General features: G+C 25.4%; 1 long non-coding RNA gene across 2 annotated transcripts; it reads left to right on the top strand.

Annotated features, from left to right (window-relative positions):
* Positions 1 to 6,341: 6,341 nt before the first annotated feature.
* On the top strand, positions 6,342 to 7,653 carry LOC131655748 (uncharacterized). Of its 2 annotated transcripts, none has more exons than XR_009299871.1 (3): positions 6,342 to 6,830; positions 6,996 to 7,276; positions 7,375 to 7,653. It is a non-coding gene; the product is annotated as an uncharacterized LOC131655748 (long non-coding RNA). The 2 variants fall into 2 exon arrangements; XR_009299872.1 differs by having other exon boundaries at positions 7,364 to 7,653.
* Positions 7,654 to 7,892: the final 239 nt, after the last annotated feature.

Raw genomic sequence — 7,892 nt, 5'->3', positions numbered from 1 at the left:
CCTTTCTCTACGCATCCTCTGAGTGACAAATTTTAATCTGGGCTTAATGGCTAGATAATAACATAATGTATCCTAATCTATTTTGGGCATATGGACTAGTGTCCATGTGAATAAATGCAAATTCCTCTATAATAGCTTCTTAATATCCACCTCTTTTTCTTCATCGATCAATTTTGTCCTTGAATGATCCGATGGCTTTTGGGACCTATCTGTACGGTCTTCAATTTTTGCATATGTGTCAACCTGTTTTTCTTGAGGGCCCATATGTGGATCTAAGTCCTCTCAATTGACTTTGTAGGAGTTATATGTGAAGGTTGATTTTACCTTCATGTTTCTTAACTTTAAGCTGTCTCATAATACCTTCTCTCCAGCTCCTGACCGCCATCGATTACCCCAACTGCCCTCGATTCTCCATGTCATTGACAACCAATTGTCCAATGATGATATTATACGGGGAAAGTCGTCACCACCACATATCTCACTTTTACGGTCTCTAGACTTCACCCCTTAGGAGACATACCCCTGATCTGCATATGTTTTTCTAAGAAATTGACTAACGAGCCCTTAAAAGGTTGGAGGAGTTCGAGATCTATTTTTAAACCGTCTAAAGCATCATAGTAAAGGACGCCATTTGAGCTTTCGGGGTTTACCAAGACCCTTTAGACATTCCATTCATGAATTTGAAGATTGATTACCATCAAATCATCCTCGTGGGGTATGATTCCCTCCGCATCCCTGTTGGAAAAACTAGTTTTTGGCGAGGGGATTATTTCTCAATAGGTGGCGTACTGGCGACATGAATCACTTGTTGGACATACTTTTTTTGGGCGAACTAGACTTCCACCTCCAAGAAATCCTCCAACAATCTTATTAAACATGTGGTATGCTTGCTCGAACTCATAGCCCTACTTAGTACTTCGACTCCTTTGCGGTTGAGGGTGTTCTTCGGTGGGACTCTTTTCACGTCTAGGTTCTTCTTTTTGAACCTTTGGAATTTTCTTATACGAATCTGTACAGGAAACCTCCTTGATTGTGCTTTACAAACTTCCACTTTAGATGGTGACAGTCGTTGATATGATGGCCTCGTATCTTGTGATATTTGCACCATTTATTCGAATTTCTCACCGTGGAATCTCCTTTTGGGGCTTGGCATTCATGAATGATCTTGGAGTGGTAGACATCTTGAAGTATTTGCTCCATCCTTGAGTTCATTGGGTGTGAAGTGCATTAGTGGCTTTCAAGCGGGCTTGAAGATAGCCTTCTCGCGAACCAGTGCTACATTTTGATTCATATTTCATCCATTTATCTTTGATTTTCTGCTACTTCGTTGTTTTGCGTTCTTGGTCCCTTTCTCTACATTACTTTCTTGTTCTGTGATATAGCACTCCGCTATAGCCATAAACTCCTTCATTAAGGATGTCGACTTTTGCGCTAGAGACTAATTAAAATCTCTAATTTTGAGGCCATTCGTGACGAATATATAAATCGATTTCAAATTGTGATTGAGTAGTAACTATAACTTTCATAACCCGACCTAGCTTTATTTTCAATAGATAATATTTCTAAACATAATGTAAAAATATTTGATTGTGATTGTAAGAATTAACGGTAGGAAATATCTTCTACAATTACAAATTCACATAAAACATTAGAGTTGTGATTATAGAAGAGATACGAGCAAGATTCATAACTATATTTTTGGTTGATTATAATATCAAGGATGAAAATGTAAGAATTGGAATAAATTACCAAATCTTAATCTTAATATATATAAATCCAAGGTTGTCATGATGGCAACCCTAGCCACATGTCACCTTGGTAGTATCTCTAAACAAAATTTGGCCACATGTCACTTTCATAATAAATCTAAACAAAAATCTTAACTTTGACTTTTACTAATTTAACCCTATATTAAAAATAAATAAATATAATAATAATAATAATAATAATAATATAATATAATATTCAGCCACGAATATTAATAATAATTATATAAATATGTAATATATAATATTTATAAGTTTATATTTTATTAATTTGTTAAAAAAATTCAAACTATTGTTATAAATAATTAATAATATTTTATTTAAATTAAAAAATAAAATGTAAGTAATCTGTAATAAAAAATTAAAAGTCCTTATTATTTAGTTTATTTTATATTTAAAAACAAAAATAAATTTAACATAACGTTTATATTTTATTAATTTTAAAAAAATTCGAACTATTGTTATAAATGATTAATAATATTTTATTTAAATTAAAAAATAAAATGTAAGTAATTTGTAAAAAAATTGAAAGTCCTTATTATTTAATATATTTTAAAGCATTTGTTTTATTAATTTAAATTTTTTTATTATTAATAATAATATATTATCACCCTTTCAATTAGTTTATCTATCTTTTTATACTGATTTTAAAATTTTCATTTTTGCTATTTTTTTTATTCTCATATATTTCCTCTTTCATTTTCTAAATTTTTTATCATTTGTTTAATATTTCATGATTTTTGAGTTCATATAATTTTTCTTAATTTTATATTTAATTCATAAAATTATTTAAATAATTATAAAAACAAAGATCAAATCTAACAAGACCCCTATTTTTTAAACATTTATTTTTTAATTTTTATTCATTTTTTATATAAATCTATTAATTTTCACTTTAATATCTTTTTTTAAAAAAATTCATTTCTATAAGGTTCTCTATTTAATAAAATTGTAACTATTAAAACGTTTTTCTCTGAATTTTAATAATTCTTTACAATAACAATTAATACATTATTATTATTATGAAACCATAAAAACCCATCAAAAATTATATTTAATGTATTTTAAAATATTTATTTTATTAATTTTATAACTTCCATTCTTATTAATATATTAAGACTAATTTGACCCTATATTAATATTAATATTAATATAATATAATAAAAGAAAATACTATTACTAATAATATAATATCCAACTATCACTATTATAAATAAGGGTTAATACCTATTTTACCCCCTGCCATATGGGGCATAGTTGAAAAACCCCCCTGCCAAAAAAAAAGTTTCAAAACATGCCTCATAAAATTTCAAAAGTTTTCATAATTAATTAATGTAAATATTATTAGTTATTAATTAATATTTATCAATTAATTAATATTAATTAAATTATAAATTATAAATTAATAATTAATATTTATTTTACTGTTAATAATTAAATTATAAAATATAAACTAAATTAAACTAAATTATTATAAATGTTGTTGCTTTATATTTTATATTTTAACGTTTGCAAATTTCATGTGTGTTTAACGTCAACTAAATTATTATTACTTTATGTGTGTTTAACTTTAAATTAAACTAAATATTATTACTTTATGTGTGTTTAACGTTAACTAAATTATTATAAAATATTATTACTATTAACAAATATTATTAGTAAAACAAATTAACGTTAATAATAATAGATTTATATTTTATATTTATCTAAACTCATTATTAGTAAAACAAATTTAATATTTAATTAATATTAGTTAAATTACAAAATAATAATTAATATTTATTTTACTATTAAAGTTAACTAACTTATAAAATATAAACTAATAATATTTATATTAATTTAGTTTAATTTATATCTAATTTAATTTAATTTATTTTACTGTCAACGTTATTAATTAATTTTTTTATATTAATTTAATTTAGTTTATATTTTCTAATTAATATTAGTTTAATTTAATTTAACGTTTATGTTTTATTTAATTTAATTTATTTTTATTTAATTTATTTAATATTATTTTACTATTAACGCTAGATTTATGTTAATTAATTTAAACAATTTATATTTAATTTAATTTAATTTACTATTAACGTTATTAATTAATATTATTTTATGTTAATTTAATTTAGTTTATAATTTAATTAAGTTAATAGTAAAATAAATATTATAAAATATATAGTAAATAGTATATGTTTAACTTTATTAGTTGGATACTATAAAACATAGTATTAAAAAATCTATATACTAAAAAAAGTTACAGTAAGTAGTAAATAATTAGTTGTAAATAATTATCAACTAAATGCAAATAATTAGTTGGGTACTATAACGACAGTTAAATGCAAACATATAACATCATAAAGCTTCCAGCCTAGTGGTTGTGCGCTCCTTCTTGAACTTGCAAGGAGTGGGTTCAACTCCCACCTCCAACAAAATTTTAACATGTTTTCTCATATTAACCAAAAACCAAACAATAAAATAATAATAAAAATGCCACGTGGAATTAAAAAAAATAAAAAATAATAAAAATGCCACCTAAGCCCAACCATGTCATTAAAAAAATTAAAAAAAAATTGCCACATCAGACTTTTTAGTGAGGTGGCGTGATAAAGGTTCAAATGCAAACTTTTGAAATTTTATGAGGCATGTTTTGAAACTTTTTTTTTGGCAGGGGGTTTTTTCAACTACGCCCCATATGGCAGGGGGTAAAATAGGTATTAACCCTATAAATAATAATAATAATAATATAATATTCAATTAAAATTAAGATATGGGGAAATAAATTAATACAAAAAATTTAAAAATGAGATGTATTTGTGCTCTTCAAAATTAATTTTTTTTATGTAAATTAATTTTTTAATTTTATATTTAAACAAAAAATTGAATAATTATTTATACAAAAATAAGCAAATGTCTCATTTATCTTATTACTCTAATTCTCACATTTTTATATAAAAAGTCTTTGATTCTTAATTTAATAGCTAATAATAATAATAATAATAATAATAATAATAATAATAATAATGATGATGATTATAATAATAGTAATGATAATTATTATTATTATTATAATAATAATAATGTAACTTTAAAATAATTTTTATTAGCTTTTATATTTTATATAATAAATATTATTAATCAGTGCATTATTATTATGAAACCGTAAAATCCTCAAAATTTCAATTTAATATAATTTAAAGCATTTGTTTTATTAATTTTATAACTTCTATTATTATTAATATAATATCAAGCTTTCAATTAGTTATCTATTTTTTTTTTAACTATACATCTTCAATCGCACGATTATTTTTATACTGATTTTAAATTTTTTATTTTTGCAATTTTTTTATTCTCATATGTTTCCTCTTTCATTTTCTAAAATTTGTATCATTTTTTTAATATTTCATTATTTAGGAGTTCATATAATTTTTCATAATTTTATACTTAATTCATAAAATTATTTAAATAATTATAAAAACAAAAATCAAATCTAACTAAACCCCTATTTTTTTAACATGTTTATAAATTTTTATCCATTTTTTATTTATAAATCCATTAATTTTCTCTTTAATATCTTTTTTAAAAACTTTTCATTTCTATAAGGTTCTCTATTTAATAACAATGTAACTATTAAAACGTTTTTCTCTTAATTTTAATAATTCTTTATTATAACAATTAATATATAATTTATGAAACCATAGAAACCCATTATATAGGAGTTCATATGTTTCCTCTTTTATTTTTCAAAATGTGTATTATTTGTTTAAAACTTCATGTGCAGGTTTTGAAGATATATATGAGAACTTTGTTAAAAGATCAATTCTCTTACAAAAAGGTAGACACTATAACTTTTTAATTTTGTTTCTTTTATTTTTCTTTAACATTACAGCACTAAATATATATTAAATTATACTAACCACTTTTCTTTCTATTCATTGTCATTTTTATGTAAGCTTTTAAGTTATTGCGGTGTATTGTAAAACTTTCATCATAAGCTATATACTTTTTATGTATTTTTAACCTTGAGTGCTAATATTATGAATTGCAGTTGAAATATAGATTATAATATGAAGATCTTTTTTCATTGCATATCAACAACAATGTATAGGGTGACGATTATTTAACAAGGAGTGTACATTTTCTCACCTTTCTATTAATTTTGGTAACTTTCAATTAGTATTACTATTCATTTTTGTATCATCAATTACTATTACAAGAGTCATGTATACGTTTTTTTTAAATTTTTTGTAATGTAATTTAATTTATATATTTTATTTCTCACATAAATTCAATATTCTCATATCTATGTGTAAGGATAAAGACTCAACTTACTATATTGTATTAATTAATGAATATTTTAGAAAACTCTTTTATAATAATTTGCTTGAATACCAATATAATTTTTATCTACTTTTAATATAATAAAGTACAATACATATGAAATTCTTTCAATATCCCTCTAATCTTTCAATTTGAGGGTGATAATCGGGGACACAACGGTAATTGGATCTCCTTTATTATTTTAATTAAAAATATATATTCCTTAATCATTGCATACCCTTTCAATTGTCCATTTTATTTTCCATCATTAATACTAACGTGAGGAAAGGTATTGGAATTGTGCAAATCTTCTTGGTTACAGCAAAACCAATTCAACACTTTTTCAATTTTTACACGTTTCTTCATTCCAATACACACATTTTTCATCTCTTTCCCTCTCCCTCTCTCTCTCTCTCACAGACAAAACTTAACCCTTCTTTCTTTCTTTCTTCCATTTTCACTCCTCTCTCTTTTTCCTTCAAACCCTTGAACCACCGCCTGTTTACGGCCACCACACATCCGCCAACACTGTCACTCCGCTGCGCGGGACCAAACAACAACCACCACTTTCAGATTATACGCGATTATTTCTCTTTTCCTTTCACTCTATTGATTTCAGGGTTTGTGCTTCTAATCCTCATTGTTTTGATTTTCGATTTTAGGTTTTGCCATCAAAAAACATGTCTTATTGCTTATTTCTGACCACTGTGCACCAAGTCCCAAATCTTTCTTCCTGAATCCTTCATTATGGTAATCATGTCTTTTCAGTTTTGAACCTTCCATCTGCAACTGCATACCAATCCATATTCTCCTTCTCAAATTTTCTGCCACCTGCATAACAAAAGTTCCATTTAATCCTCATCCATATTTCATACATATTTTCCTTTTATTGATCCTTTATGTCATTTTATGCAGAAAATGAGTCGAAAATTTGATTGCGTTAAAGATATTAGCGACAAAAAGGAAACCTGGAGATTTTTTCTGCATTGTTCACGTTCATACATTTAGCCGCAACCACAGTAGTTTAATCCTCACGCGTGATTTTTTCTGCATCGAAACAATGGGAATCCCTTTCCAATACTGGCAATCGATTATGTATGAAGAAAGATCCTCAATAAATCAACCCAGTAGAACAATCCAAATAACCCCAAGATCTCTTCTCCCTCTCCGCCTCTACAACCAGAAAAAACTCCACAGTAAATTTCTTTTGTTGTGTTCTTTTAAGTTTTGCTCTTTTCATTCAAAATCGATTCCATTTTGATCCGGCGTTCATTCTAATTTAGTTTCTTTGTAGTTACGATTTTCGGAGAATAAAGAGAAACAATGGTGGTTTAGGGTTTGGATGAAGGTACGGAAAACGTTCATTCTCCGATTCAATAGCAATAAGAGCCGTAACGTGAATGTTAAATAAGGTTCTTTCTTCTTCATTATTTTTGTTATTATTTGTATATTTTGGTTTGGTTATATTGTTGCAGATAAAGAAATTAATGTTAGCAACAAGTTTTGTTATTATTTGCTTATTTTGATTTGTGTATTACATTTTACAGACATAAAAAGAGAGTTGTTGTGTTGTCTGATGCAGTAGTTTTTGACCTTCTGTCTTATGAAATCTATGTATTTATTATAAAGATATATAGAGATTTGTGTAATTACATTTTACAGATATAAAACGAGAGCTGTTGTGTTGTCTGATGCAGTAGTTTTTGACATTGTGGCTAATAAAATCTATGTATTTATTATAAAGATATACAGAGATATAGTGTAATGTTCAATATTCCTCCTGCGATTCTGTGAGGTTTTTTCCCTTCCCAT

Source organism: Vicia villosa, linkage group LG3 (assembly GCF_029867415.1).
Source record: "Vicia villosa cultivar HV-30 ecotype Madison, WI linkage group LG3, Vvil1.0, whole genome shotgun sequence".
Classification (NCBI taxonomy): domain Eukaryota; kingdom Viridiplantae; phylum Streptophyta; class Magnoliopsida; order Fabales; family Fabaceae; genus Vicia; species Vicia villosa.
Note: the sequence above shows the minus strand (reverse complement) of the source record. Positions and strands in the feature narration are given on the sequence as shown.